This window comes from Ictidomys tridecemlineatus, chromosome 14, assembly GCF_052094955.1.
Source record: "Ictidomys tridecemlineatus isolate mIctTri1 chromosome 14, mIctTri1.hap1, whole genome shotgun sequence".
NCBI classification, from domain to species: Eukaryota; Metazoa; Chordata; class Mammalia; order Rodentia; family Sciuridae; genus Ictidomys; species Ictidomys tridecemlineatus.
The window spans coordinates 58301654-58317583 of NC_135490.1; the positions used below are offsets into that span (position 1 = coordinate 58301654).

At 40.0% G+C, this 15930-nt stretch overlaps 1 long non-coding RNA gene across 1 annotated transcript in view; it reads right to left on the bottom strand.

Moving 5' to 3' along the window:
• Positions 1-416: 416 nt before the first annotated feature.
• LOC144370441 (uncharacterized) overlaps positions 417-15930 on the bottom strand; it is a 30660-nt gene continuing 15146 nt past the window's right edge. The window contains exon 2 of the long non-coding RNA XR_013430410.1: positions 417-2856. This is a non-coding gene — a long non-coding RNA (uncharacterized LOC144370441). The remainder of the gene's footprint in view (positions 2857-15930) is intronic.

Genomic DNA, 15930 nt, shown 5'->3' on the forward strand with positions numbered 1-15930 from the left:
CCTTTTTTCACCCCCCATTAACATCACTCTATTCACAGTATAATTTTTTATACTGGAATTTTCTTATGCAATTAGAAAATTGCTTCAAATTTGTCATTATTAATAGAATATCCAAATTAATATACATCCAAAACAGTTATATTAGCATCTAGCAATAGCATTCTCCTTTCTACAGTCCTGTCTGTACACCATAATTTCTCTACATTAATCATTGAAGGGCAAGTGTTTCCAGTTTGGTCTCTTGTGAATAACATTCAGGTATAGAACATGTCTTAATCTCTACAGTCCTGTCTGCAGATATTTTTTTGTCATAAGCAACTTCAAATTCTTCACTAAAGTAACCTTTGAAATTTATCATTACAACTATTGTCAAATTTTGTTTGTTCTACCATATTCAAGAAAGGGATTGTGAGGGAAAACATTAAAATTGTTTTATTTCCATTAGGATCAGTTTGTTAAGTACTTTGAGTCCACATGCGTAGCTCAGGTGTGGTTTGTCCCCAGGGTTCATGTGCTCAAGGTGTGGTCCCTACTGAGGCAGTATTAACCCAGTTATACAATGATCCCAGATGTGGAACATGTACAAAAACTTAAATGTAGAATATAACATATAATAAAATTATGCAACATATCGCAATAATGTCTATAAACTCTAGATTGATTTCCATCTTCTTTCAATGCATCTTTGTCAGTTTCATTGAAATATATAGTTGAAAACCTGGGACTTGAAGAGAGGGACCTAGTGGAAAGTTGCCGGGCCACTGGACATCTTGCCCTTAGAAGGAACTAACGCTTGTCCTATGAAAATGAGTTACTACAAAAGAAAAACCTGGACCCTGAAATTCTCCTTCTTCCCATCTCATCATGTGAACTCTCGCTCTCACACAGGCTCCTACCCTGTTGTGACAGCCAAGGGGGACCTCATCAGGGGCTAAATAGAAGCGGCCACTGATTTTGAAATTTCAGCCTCTAAATTGTGAGCTATAAAGTATCCAGTTTCAGGCATTTTGCTATAGCAACATAAAACAGACTTCTATACCTGGGTTTTTATTTAAATAAATAATAAACAATCTTCCCAATAAGTAATCACTGTCAAAAATATATAAATAATTCAAAAAAGGCCTCCTTTGACATGGTTTCTAAATGTCAAGATGTCACTAATTTTTCTAGGTGTTACAGAGCATGCATTTAACATCTTGTTGTAGAATTTCTCTCTCTTTTGTTTGACCTCTAACATTTTCCTTCCTTACTTCCTTCTTTTCCATCCTTCCTTCCTTCTTCTTCTTCTTCTTCTTTTTATTTATCTTTACTCTTCTGGCACATCTCCTGCTTTTCAATTCCCCCAAAGATCACCATGGGTAACCACATGAGTCAGTCACAAGCTTAAGTCTTTCTCTTAACTTTTATAGCAACCAGCTTTCTTCATTGAAAAAAAAAACTCACTCTATCTCATTTGGCAGAAAAATTACTAAAGAGTATTTACTAACTGAATGTATAAAGGGAGGTTTTAGAAACTCTCTGAGAGCTAGAGAAATGCACTTGAGAACTGAGTAGTTGGCCTCAGTATGCTAATACTTGGGGGCAGCAAGGGAAAAGGTGCTGGAATGGGTCACATATTGACATTTTCTGTTATAACATTGTACATCTTATTTCACTATCTAAAAAAATGAATTCTCAAATATCTAGACATACTTTTATGTCTAGACATAAAGCAGGGACCCAGTACTGGTGGACTTGATGCAAGACAATCAACTGGAGAACTTGAAGGGTAACTGGGTGGGCAGGCAGACAGTGGCTTCAACCCCAAGACAACACCCTTCGGTGGCTTCTAACCTAGTTGCTATGCAGACTTGTGTGCGATTGCTAAAGAAACCTACGAAGTCATACCTCTTTTTGTGCCTAAGTACTACCAGGAAATTATCAGGATATTTATCCACAACTTGAAATTAAGGCTGAAAGATGGGTGGCTAAAAGATGGGCAGAATTTCTATATAATATGATGTAAAAAAAAAAAAAGAAAAAGAAAGGATCGTTTAGGGGAATATATCTAGCTCATTTTTTTCCTACAGATTAATATTTACAGACCTAGTGAAATTACTTGCTAATTTGTAGCTTTTTATTTACTTGAAATGCAAATAATTTCTGTAGAGTGGAAGAGTTAATACCATATTTATGGCTTTTTGGACATCAAATGAATTTATATTTAACCCAGTAATCTTATTCTAATATTTTCTTATTAAATTGTACGTAAGTTACTTAGTTTCCTAAATGTTTTGAAAGTAGTAATTATACTTTACTAGCTCCCTAACCAACTTGGTTATCTAACAATAATTAAAATCTAAGTCCTTCCCGCCCAGTTCTATTTGACCCAATTCTTTTCCCCCTGAATTTCAGGGAGTCCATATGGTATGCTCTTATTTTCACAAATGGATCCTATTGTCCCCTAACTTCATGGCCTACATTTGGATCTGGTTCTCAACTGGCCTCACTCTCGTGTAGTTCCCCTCTGGACATCTCAGAATCAATCCTCCTGATGACATTTGATCTTTCCATCATGTGTTGCCCCAAGCATGGGCATGAACCTAGCCATTAACTCCAAAAGCAGAGCTGAGACCAAGGTGTAACATACTGTTCAATCAATGTTGTCTAAAAACTTGGAGAAGTTGATGGGGTTCAGTACATGCTACCCCAAAATACGGCACCTTGGCATTTTGAGAAAACAGTAGAAAGAAAATGATCAGTAGAGCCTTCCCCTGCCCGTCTCCCTTGAAGTAGGTCATAAAACCCAGGAAAAATCTTCTGGTCTTCCCCTGAAGCAGGCATAAGAGACTTGTTCAAGGGGTGCTGTTCTTATACCTAGAAGAAAAGAAATGATGCATTAAGTGCCCAAAAGAATGTGGACAAACAACTTATTGAATTCCTCCCAGCTGATTATACCCTCTTGGTCCAGGTGTTTTTCCATAACTGACTATTTTTCATCAAATCTCACATTCAAAACCATAAAAAACTGAAACAACAACAACAACAAAATATATAGGTTTCCCTGATTCCTTGAGTCTTCATTTCTGAAGTTTCTTGCGTCATATAAAACTTGTATTCAATAATTTTGTGTGCTATCAAGAGATAAAATTGCAATAAATTTGGTTCAAAGACTAATTGACTTTATTTGTATTCTAAAATTGGGCAACATCTCATTCTATAAAATAGGATGGATATCCTGATGAGCTGAGCAGAAAGGTTTGGCTTTATAGTAGAAAAGGGCTAAAGAAAGCAAATCAAAGATCGATACTTTCTTTATAGGATAAAAGCAGAGGGAATTTCCTTATCATGGTGGTTCAGGTACATACTGATTGGTTTCTGTGAATATCCTGGATTTTAGATAACTGGCTTGTTTCAAAGTTCAGTCTAATGACATGACTTCTAGTGCAAGTGACTCCATTATGGATTGGTCCATTAAGCAGGAGCTTAGTCCAAAACAATGGGCTCTCATAAATTTTGTTCAACAATATTTTTCTCCTGTTATTAATCTCCCTTTGTCACAGGGACCTCCTAAGACCTAGCAATAGGTGAAGAAAATAATCATTTCCTCCCTTACAAAGACATAAGGGAGGTATGTTATTTGGCCTTCCATTGCTGTAATAAACACCTAAGGCAATCAGCTTACAAAGAGAAAAGGTTTATTTTCATTCCGTTTCAGAGTTTTCAGTACATAATTGTTTCATCCCATGGCTTTGGATCTGTGGCAGCACATCAAGACATGGAGAGCAAAACCACTCACCTTATGGCCGGGCAGTGAAAACAGAGAAGAGGAAATAGCTAGGCCCCACAATGCATTCCGAGGTCATACTACTCAATGAACTAAAGACATCCTGCTAGGCCCCACCTCTTAAAGTTCCCACAGTGTCTTAATAACACCAAGCTAGGGACCAAACCTTGATTTAATACATGGGCCGTTGGTGGAGATTTGCAAACTACAGCAGGAGGTGTTACATGTGTGCACATGTGCATGCATACAGGCACGTGCAAACACATGGTTTGCAGAACGGCCTTCTTCTTTTGCCCCTCCTCTTGAGATACCAGCACTATACAACAAAACCCCTCCTTTGGAGATCTGGGTTCCCTAGGCCCCTCCTTCCAAATCAGAGGACCCAGTATCAGCCCAGCAGTGACCCCTCCTCAAAGGGGTCTCCATGAGGCTACTTTTCCAGGAATCTGAATTTCAATTATTGCAACCTCTTTCTTTTGGTTCCACAGCCCTAGAGGCAATAGTTGCTTCTTTTATTTGCCACCTCTAAGAAACCCTTTTGGTCACAAGTTAACCCTAGGCCTAATTGATAATTCTTATTATTGCACTTCTCTCTGTTGAAGTGACTGGCGTGGTTCTCTCTCCAATCTAGGCTCGGAATGGCACAATGGCAGAGCTGGGACTGCTCCAGGATGCCTTTGGAGTTCATTCCTTAGCCATCACCGCAGGGAGGGAAAAACACAAACAGAAAGCAAAGTGATTTTTTTCTTCCACTTGACAACACAAGCCAGCTTCTCCTCACACATAATCTTAGGGATGCTATTTTACCCAGGAGGAAGACAGCCTTCCACACAGCCACATAGCACAGTTTGGCTTCTCACTGTCTCCTATCCAACATAGGATCTGGGCTTTAACTTTGCAAAACCTAGAGGGTGTTTTTCCAAAACAAAAGAGCTGTTGGCCCCCAAAGGTGTAATCAAGTTTCCAGTTCTAACAATGCCAGGAAACACGGACATTTTGAAAAGAAAGCTGGTTGTTTTTCTTAGGTTTTTATAGATCTCAAGGCCAACTCCTTAGGGCCAACTCAAGGTCAAAGTATTTTCTCAGGAGTGTCTTCCAGGGAAACACACTTTTGAAGCACAAGCGGTAAGGTAATTGCTAGGATGCACAGCAGAGACCCACTCCCCCACACTACCCTTACTCCCCCCACCAAAGCAGACACCAGTGGTCCTGGGATTTTTTTTTCACCTGGATTATGTATTTAATTAATTGTCTGCTTTGGCAAAAATAAAATTAACAATTCAAGAACTCAGTGGTATATCTAAGGGCAGATTTGAATGCTGCTGGGATGAGAACTAGGAACTAGGAGAATTCTGATATAAATTTTCCCACATCTCTGCTCTAATTTTTATGTCTAGATATGCACTAGCCTTTCCCTCTCCCCTTTTTCTGTCCCACCCCTTCTCTTGACTTAATGTGAATAAGCCTGGCAGACTCCTACTTCAGTCGGTTGCTTAGGACTCAGGTTCATGTTTTATAAAATAGGGAACCTGTTGTGGTTTGGATCTTAAGTGTTCCCCAGGTGTTGAAGGCATGCACCCAGCTGATGGCACTATCGTGGGATGGGGGAACCTGTAGCAGCTAGCGCCTAGTGGAGGAAGTTAGGTCATTAGGGGCTTGCCCTTCCAGGGGAATTGGGGACCCCAGCTCCTTCTTCTTTTTCCTGGCTTCCTGACTGTTCTGAGATGAGCAGATTTGCTCCACCAGGTGGTCCCTGCCCTGATATCTGGTCTCACTACAATCTCCAAAACATTGGAGCCAGGTGACCATGGACTGAAACCTCTGAAACTGAGAGCCAAAATGTAAAAATTTTCAGTTGATTATCTTGGGTATTTTGCCACAGTAATGGAAAGTTGACTGACACAGAAATCAACCTCTCCTTTTGTGGGGGGCAGTGAGCAGAGAAGGAGCAATCATTGATTTAACTAGGCCATGCCCTATTGCACTTATCATGAATGTCTCAGGACTTATCTCTTGCTCAATTCAGTCAGATATTTATATTCCAAAAAAAAAAAATCCATTAAATGTCATCAGCTAAGTGCTTAAAGAAAACTAAATTTCTAACTAATTCTGGAGTCCTTGATACAGCCACCTTGCTTCAAAAATTAGGAAAGGACAAAACAGAAAGCGTAATAGAAGAGGAAAGGTTTACCAAGGCATTAGTTGCCCTGTGGGCATAATAAATGCTAAGCCAGATTTATTATTATTATTATAATATGTACAATAACATAGTCCCACAAGTAAAATGCATAATATGATTATAATGTTTATTGCATATAATACAATGAAGAGTTTTTAGTAAGAGGAGTAGGAAAGGAGAAATGGGGACTGTGCCCTTGCTGAGACGCCCACTAGAGGCTCATATGGCTAAGAAGAAAGACCCACACCCTGTGAGTTATTCCCAAGGCCCATCCAAGGTCACAGAGCAGTTTCCCTGACTGACTGCCAAGGCCCTGGAGCCCCTGTGGAACAGCAAGATTCTTTGTGCCCCACTCCTAAGAGTTTTTTGTGTCAATTTCATTCATCTCTAACCTATGACTCTTCAGATCCCCCTTATACCCTCAGACTTGCACACCCTAGCAGCCACAGCCATACTCTTAGGACTCTATCTCATACTCTTAGGACTCTGGATTAGGCCCAGCTCACTCTTGGTGAATCTGTCATTGTTAGCCCAAACCAATCTCCTCTTGGCATGGAAGTACGGCATCCCCACTCTGGGCCACTGACCCCAGACAGTATTCTATCTTGGGTCCTAACTCAGTTTGTCTCCTACTCACATTTCTCACCCTAGATGAACACCAGAACTGGCTCTCTTCCTCTAGCTTCACTCGTCTCAAGGACAAAGAGAGGATACATTTATCAGGAATGACGATACTGAAACCAGTTAGATTGGGAGGGGCTCTTACGAGCCTATAACTGAGCCCTGCCCCAGTGGTTCACTGTTGTTCCAAGTTACCATCTTGCCAAGGTTACAGTTAGAGAGCAGATCCAACCATACTACCAGTAGGAAAAAATTAGATACATAGATAGCTAGACACAGTTATCTATAGGCAGGTGGTAGGTGGGCAGAGACTGATATAAAAACTATATGAGGAGAGGGGAGGAAGAGAGGGAGAGGGAGAGGAGGAGAGGGAGAGAAGGAGAGAGAGAAGGGGAGGGGAAGGAAGGGGGAGAGAGAGAGGGAGAGAGAGAGGAGAGGAAGAGAGAATATGCATTAAAAAAAAAAGAGATCCACAAATTCTGATGTTATGAACTCTATTATTGCCAAGAGAAGATCTATCTTTATCTATCTTAAAATCCATAGTACAGGATCATATTAGTGACTGCCTAGGCCCTCACACCAAAAGAGGCAAAAACAAACACACAAACCAACAAAATCCCAGAATGCTCTACTTACACAATAATATTTTCTATTTGCAAATTATTATCAAACACAGACATTCCGCTAATGCTCTTGTTAATTCTTTCATTTAATCCTTGCTTCAACCCTAAGAGTTGGTTCTGTTAATATCTGCATTCTGTAGAAGAGGAAATGGAGGTATAAGGATCCAGGTACTTGCTGTCTCACTTGAGCTGGTAGGAGGGGCTTTTTATTTCACTCTGTGTTTTGAGAACTATGCCTCCCTTCCTCCTCAGCATGGAGGTCAGTGCAGCACAAGGTCAGCCAGGTGCCCTGACATCTCCTTTGTGGGTATTGATTCACTGGTCTCCTGGAAGGATGAGCAGAGGTGGCCCAGCTCTGACTGTGCCTCCAACACTTCTATTAGCATGGCTGGTGAACGTGCCCTCACTCCTTCACCTTCAGGGAGAGAGAGGTGCATGAGCAGCATGGACAGCTCCCGGTAAGAAACACTCCTGAAATCAGAGGCATTCCAGAGTAACCAGGGACTGTTCACACTCCAAAGCACCCAGCTTCCCAGTTCTGCAGTGTCCTCATTTTACAAAGTGTCAAACAATTCTCTTTAAGAGATTAGCTTTGTCCAAACACCAATTAACACAGGTGGCTAAAACCCTTGAGAACCAGCTACCCATCATGGCATTAAAATGAGAATTAATGTCAGTATTGACTGTAGCTTTGTGGGATGAGGGGGAAAGGCACATGGTCCCCAAATTGCCAACTAATACAGCAGCTCAGTTACATGTGGGGAGCATTCACAGTTGAAATTTTGAATATTTTCCAGCACTCTTTTTCTGCTCACCTGTCCAATTACTTTTGAGTCCTGGTAGGGGACAAATTCATGATTTAACAGATCTCATTTTGAAAAACTCTCCAACTTTGTTACCAATTTTAAGTGCATATGATTTCAGACACACTGTATATTATTATGATTTAATTGTATCTGTATTTATTCATATTACAGTTCTTATAATACTAAGAAGTATCCTTAGGTTTATTAAGCAGATACAAAGTAAAAGCATTCATCATTTTTATACATTTGACCACAAAGAATATAATAATCTCAATTTCCTCACCTGCATGAGAAATTGCCCTTCCTCTCATTTCCTTTGCAACTTAATGACACAATATGTTACTTTACCAGGGAAAATCATGAATGATAAAGAGAAAAGAGTGCCGATTAGAGTACTTTCTCAAGTTATATTGCCCTGTTGGGTTCTTTTCCAGAGAATTGCACAGACTGAGATGCATTTTTCTGTGACAGACTCATAAACAGAATGATTTCCCAACAATATTGAATCGCCAAAGGGTGAAAACCTGATTATATTCTGATCACAGAAAATAAGTAATGGTTCCTTTTCTATAAGTGAATGGAGATAAAATGATTAAAGTGTAATCAAACACCTCTGGTCTTCCTCATTCTATGAAAGCAAATGAGAAAGATCAGAGGATGATTTAAATCTTGCCAGAAAGTAAGGCTAAGATATGAGCTTAAAGAAGGAAGAATCTCTAGGAAAAAAAAAATTATTATGATAATGGAAGAGGTCAAGAAAACATACATGAGCACACACAGACTCGTTTGTTTAAATCATCAAACAATAAACATTTATGCCCAGAAAATTGGAGGTAAGTAGAACCCGAACAAATACAGAATATTTGAGAAAAAGAAACAAAACTTGTTAAGCACAGATTAGAGGAAAGCACATTCTAGGAAAGAGGGATAAATGGCAGCTAGAGTGCTTTGTATGGCATTTTATTGTTTTGAAAGCATTTGAATGTTATCTCATTTATTCTCTAAAAGAGCTAGGAAATGGAGTTTATTTATTCACTTACTTTGTTAAAATGGATCCCAGAGGCTTATTGTGGTATATGAAGTATAGCATGGTTGTAAGAAAAGTGAGACCAGAGATGAAGTAACACAAAAACAGAGCTTATGGGAAACCAGAAATGAAGTTACCATTATCATTATTCCTCTACTATCAAGACAGGACCAAGTAAGTCCAAAAGCAACTATAAAATGTGGAAGACTGAGGTCATTTAACTGGTGTTCTTTCTCTTTAAATAATCATCAGTTATTCATGGGAACAGGCCTTAAGACGTCTTTTTTGTTGTTTTTGTTATGTTTTTAGATTTACTTCTGTACACATTTTCTACAACCAATTGAATTGTGGATCATTGCGTAAAAGTTATTCTATGTCAATGTAAAGTTGTCTTGTAAGCAAATCTTGTGGAACCAGGCAGATCTCTGGGGTAGTCACCTTCTTCTGTGCTTTTCTCTGTGGGCCATAGATTATTTTTTTGCCTTCTCATGAATACAGATAAATCTGTGTCATACTCTATGGTGCTTTGGTCATTGGTGAAGTAATTGAATTATAATGCTTTAGAAATGTCGTTATTGGCAGTGACTGGGGGAGTAAGACCAGGGGTTGGGGTTTATGATCCCAGGAAAACATAAGGTGTTGACTAATGATACACCAGGAAGCAGCCTGATACGTGGGTTAAGGGGGACAGGCTTGGAATCAAAATGCTACATACAGACTCCCATTCTGCCACTTAGCATGTGGCTCTATTGCTATTCCCTTCCTCAAATGTAAAATTGAGGAACTAGCAAGCACTGCCACATTCAGCAAACAGGGTATTAAATGAGATAATGCAGGAAGGCTTTTAGAAATGGCTTGGTAGATAGAGAATGCTGGAAAGAAAGCTCCATTATTATTTCACAAGTACTCTTTCTGACAAAAGGGCTTTAAATTGCTTTCCTGGTCATCTCAACCTGATGACTTTTGGTAACAATGCAGACACTGTGCAGATGGAGACCCTCATGTTAGAGAGCCATTTGCCCATCACCTAGCCCTTCCTAGAGGCAGATTACTTTTCATGGAGGATACTGGAAAAGAATAAAAGCAGTCGCAGCTGGGACCCTGGGACTGGGGCTCCCCGCCCTGCCCCGGGCTCCCCAGGGCTGAACTCTAGACCTGGGGACAGGCTGCAGATACGAGCCTCGGCCCAAGGCTGGGACAAAGCCAGGTCACTCTGTGGCCTTTGTGGATGGGTGTGAGTGCATGCCAGGGCCAGGGGGTGGGCATGCAGGGACCTTGTCCTGAAGCACTGATAAGTCAGCTAGCTCCTCTGCACCAGGAGCACCCTCATAGTCAGGGAAAGGAGGCCTGGTGGGATAGAAGTACTCACCAAGTTTCCTAGGAAACCTGAGACAGGAGCGGGGCAGGGGGGAGGCCAAGGATAAGACTTTCCTTGGAGACACCTGCTGCTCCGTCTCATGCTGACGGGTGGCACACACCTGTAATCCCAGCGACTCTGCAGGGTGAGGCAGAAGGATCACAAGTTCAAGGCCAGCCTCAGCAATTTAGCCAAGCTTGTCTCAAAAATAAATTAAAAAACTTTAAAGAGCTGGGGGGTAAGGCTCAGTAGAACGTTCCTGAGTTCAATCCTCAGTACACACACACACACATACACACACAGACACACACACAACACACACACACACAGCATTTGCCTGACCTAAATGTCCTAAGACAGCATCTACCTGAAGCCAACAGCAAAACAAATAAAAAACTGCTCTTAGACCAGTGCAGTGACACACACCTGTAATCCCAGCGGCTCAGGAGGCTGAGGCAGGAGGATGGCGAGTTCACAGCAGCCTCAAAAACCTTTCAAAAAAATCCATTGTTAAAACTTAGCACTCGAGGACTCCACTTTGAACACATGTAAAAGCAAAACTCAAAAAGAATCCTATGTGAAGGACTGACCACAACCTATAAAGAAGAGCAAAGCCATCTTTTCAATAGACTACTCATTCTGAACAATGCATTTTCTTCACAAAGGAAGATAAACCTCCCTCAAGAGCCTGGAATCCTTCATGCAATATTATTCCTGCTGTTGCTACAAGCAAAACTACAGGATTCCCCTTCCAGATCAGACTTCGAGATGTGCACATCCAAGAGATGGGTGGAGGGTGCCAATGATTCCTTTCTCAATTATAATTTGCCTCCTTTCCCTTCTCCCCCCGATACATCTTCTCAGGAAGTCATCTCAGCATGAAAGCTAAATTGAAATGTGCTGCACAGTATTCATTATTACTATTTTAAGAGATATGTTATTGCTATTTTAAGTTCTTTGACATTCTCCTACATAGCCTTTCCATTTCATTTATCTATATGTTTAAGTATCTGTTAATAAGAATTTTGGAAAATAAGTGTATCCTCAGGTGAGTTTTAAGCCCCATATTTTTTTTCTACAAATTCCAAACTATGGAATTGAATCCAAACTATGATGATTGAGGAAGGATTTCTGTAATTTATATGTATTATTTTCTTAGACCAAGAAGAAATGATTGAAGCACAATTATTGGTGAAAATGGGCTTCATCTTACCTTTTGAGATAAAAAAAATTCACTCTATGACACTGCAGACTTGGGGAGCAACCCAGATTAGGTTTAACCAAGTTTTCACCCCTGCTGTCTTCACGGTATGCACTTCATTTTATTGCCCTTGGCCCATCATGCCAGTAGCATAGGGAAAGGAAACTTTCAAATTTTTAATATACTACCTGAGGATTAGCAGAGATTATAATATAGCAAAGTGTTCAGAGTTGATTTTGTTTACCATCTGTTTCAGTCAGCTTTTTCGCTGCTGCCGTGACTAAATGACCAACCAGTACAAATGTAGAGGAGGAAGTTTATTTGAGGGCCCACAGTTTCAGAGGTCTTGGTTCACAGAAGGCGGGCTCCATTCCCTGGGGCTCCAGGTGAGGCACAACATCATAGTGGAAAAGTGTGGCAGAGGAAAGCAGCTCACATGATGATCAGAAAGCAGAGAGAGACTCTACTCTCCAGATACAAAATATACCCCATAGCCGCACCCCCAATGAACCACTTCCTCTAGCCACCCACCACCTGCCTCTAGTTACTACCCAGCTAATCCCACCAGGAATCAAGTCACTGAGTAGGTTGAGGCTCTAAGCCAATCATTTCTCCTTCAGACCTTCTTGCATTGTCTCACATGTGAGTTTTTGGGGGACACGACATCTAAACCATAACACCATATAGCCTAGTCTGCTATTATTGTTCTAAATAATGTTTAAATTGTGAATTGAATATACAACATTCTGTCCCCCTGAAAAAAATCCCTAAAAGATTCCCCAGTGGTCATTTTAATTTTTTTCCCAGTGTCAATGCAAAGCAGTTCCGTCATTAGCACCATGGAGCCCCTGCAAGGTTGTTTAATTAACAATTTGAGTGATTAATACGTAACACAAAGAAGCTGTGTGTGCTGCCAAATGATTTGTATGCATGGCAGTACTAGAGCTTCATGGGAAAAGTAGTGACTTACGCAGTAAAAATTACACTTTTTGTTTGTAAATCAATTAGAGATGAGGGACTTTCATACATTATTGCATTTGTCCTGAAACAACCCATGAGGTGAACAATAGACCAGGCATTTCTAGATTAAGCCATAAGGTACAACTAGTCACAAGCAGTATGCAAGGTACAAGACAGGTGAATTCTGAAGTTTGTTGAATTATATATTTGAGTTATTTGTACTATGACAATATAATTTGGCAAAGAGGCTTTAAAAATTGAATGAACTTAGCCAATCGCTCAATACTCACATCCTAATACAACTGGTTCACTTGACGCCAATATGGATTATTCTCATTATGGATCTAAAGGGTAACTTAAAATTTAATATGTGGATGGGGTAAAGGGTGGAAGACTTGGAAGGTCAGAAAGAAGGGATTAGAAAGGTAGATATGAGGATACTTTGAAAATAATGTTTATAGTCATTATCTTTATTATGGTAACGATGCCCAAACTTCTCAAATTGTGTGCCAAATAAATACTAAAAAATATGCTTATTAAAATTTTACTGTTATGATTTATTGAAACTCAAGAGGTAAATGACATGCCAGAATACTATCTCTAAATGTGAGGATTCATGCAGGCCTCATGGTATGTCCCTCTCCAATATCAATATTTTAGTGTACCATCCCTTGTCATAGATTCTGACTAAGGCTGCAAGAGGCTCTGTGACTTGCCTAAGGATGGACAGGAGATACTGAAGTTAGGGCTTGAAATTGACCTATTCCTAAATTCTCCAATCCTAATATTTACTGTCACTCCCAAAAGTCTATTGTTAGGAAGGACTTAGCTGATTCAGGTCAAGGAGTAGCCCAAGGACAAACTGTTGAATAATCAAACACAATCTTCATATCAGTCCATATCTATATAAAGCTTCATATAAATCCCCATTCCCTTTGCACCACTACCTCAGTGATTTCTCATTGCTATTTTCTTATCTTAACTGCTCAGCACAGTTAGGCATCTTCTCAGTGCCCTCTGTGGTGATACTGCTCCTTGATCAAGGCACTATACCCTTCCAAAGGACTTCCAGGAGTGATACCTTACTCCTTCACACTCTCCCCTCTCCCCTCTCCCTTCTGTTTGCTTTCCAGAAGAATATCTAATTATCCAAGAAAAAGACATCCACCACAAAAGTCTGAATAGTGAAAATAGAGTCAGCTATTCTCCCAGAGATATTTATACTTTTAAAAAAAAATTCATTAAGAGTCAGTACACTAGCTCAAGCAAGTGTAATTTTCTTTTCTTAATGGTAGGAATTTTAGCCACTGGATGAGTCATTTTTGAAGGCTTGTGAGGGTTTTGTTAACAAATGGTGAGCATCTATTCCATTTATGGGAAAGGGATGACCCTAAGCAATACAGGAATGTCAATCTCTTTCCAGTTCTGCAAGGCAAGCCACATACCCAAGTAAAACCTAACTCCATCAAATGGATGATCCTCTCACTAACCCTTACCATCAGCCAAAGCTAATGAACTAACTATTATTATTTAAAATAATACTTGATAACTAGTGGATACTCAACAAATACCAGTTGAATTAAAAGGTGGAGTCTTGGCAAAAATGTAGTCCAAGAACTACAGTATCCTTAGATCTCCTTTTGAATTTGAGCTCTTGATAAATTCCAGCATTTTAATGAATGCCTAAAGAATTGAATGTCCTTCTGGTTTATGCTTTGTTTCCCTGAACCTTTGAAAGGCTCAATGTGATGGGCAGTTCAAATCTGGGGGTCACTAACTCATTCCTGAATGATAGATAATCTTGCTGGTGATTGACTGATGGTTTCCATACTTTTGATTCAAAACAGATAGGTAACAGATGAAATTCCAGCATTAGAGAGGTTGACTTATACTTTTGCTCTTGGAGGAAAGAAAACACATGCTTTCTCAGACAGAACAGAGCAAGGGGCACAACTGACCGCTCCACAGTTTTTGAGCCAGTCTCAGATCTGGGTGAAGAATCTTATAGCCCAGAAGGGTCTCCTCCTCAGATCTTAATCTAACCACCAGACAGTAAGAGCAAGGTTGAAAAGACCAGAGAAACTAAAACATCATTGGCCACAGAATCCATGTTCATTTACTTCTTAAATGGGGTTAAGATTTTTAGAAGGCTGAGGTGTGAGATATGCAATTATACATTCAGCCCCAGAAATATGCTAAAGACATTCTATTGCAGCAGTCTGCTAGTGTAATTTTACTATGTCCCAAAATAAAATAGAACTTGAGAATCACTCCCATTTTCTCTGGAGGGAATTGGAGTAGGTTTTTCTCATAATACCCAGTCCTCTGATATGACTTTACTTCTTATATTGAAAGTCAAGCCCTCTGGAAATCATAATGGAGACGTTCTGGTTTATCGGATTTACCATCAGGAGAGGTAAACCATGAGCAAACAACCTAGCTTCATTATTTCCACCCTAGATCTTTTTATAAATTTTTCTCTCATATTTAGAGGCCATAGAAGGTCCAGCCTTGGAAATAAAGTTTAATACAACAGCCCTGCAGGCGGAACATTTGGAGTGCTTCTTCATTTCACGCTGTGATCAGTGAGAGGCCTGCTCATCTATTTCTATCATGGACCAGGCCACAGCCAGGACACTAAGTTCTGCAGAATGACATTGTTCCAGGTCTTTAAATTCTGCAGTGGCCTTGCTCCCCACCCCCTTCTCCTAATTAAGCATTTACTAGAAGTATCACAAAGGAGATGGATGACCTGCCTGTTTTAATTATTGATGCCCATCTCTGGCTCAGCCTTTGAAACGCTCTCTCTCACCTCGTCCTTGGCCAACAGCCCCACCTGGCCAGCATCTGACATGTTTCAAACAAGTAGCTGGTGAACTTTATGCTATTTTTTTTAAAAAGAAAGAAAGAAAACACTCATTTGTCCTTAGAGAGTTCTGACTTTTCTTCATATGAAATTCTATCACTGTCTAGCATGCCATCTATGCACGCTGCCATTTTGGGACAGACTATTTCAAGATTTCTCTTATCTACTAAAATGTACACCCTTTCCACCATCCTTACTCTCAACTGATGATGTTATTTCCCATTTCACTCAGAAAAGTGACCTTCCACAAACTTCCACACATCTCCCATTCTCTCGCCCATTGATGGATGAACTTCTTATGTTGCTGTATAAAATCCACATCTTCCACATGCTTATCAGATCCCACCCTCTCTATCTGCTCCAGGTCTTTACTCCTGAATTTTTCTTTCTTGCCTACATTATTCACTTTTCACTCTCTACTGGATCATTTCATTCAGAATGCTCATAGGTAAGATCTTGTTTTATCTTAGAAAATAAAAAAATGAATAAAACCTTCTCTTGATTCTGCTCTCTCCCACCCACTG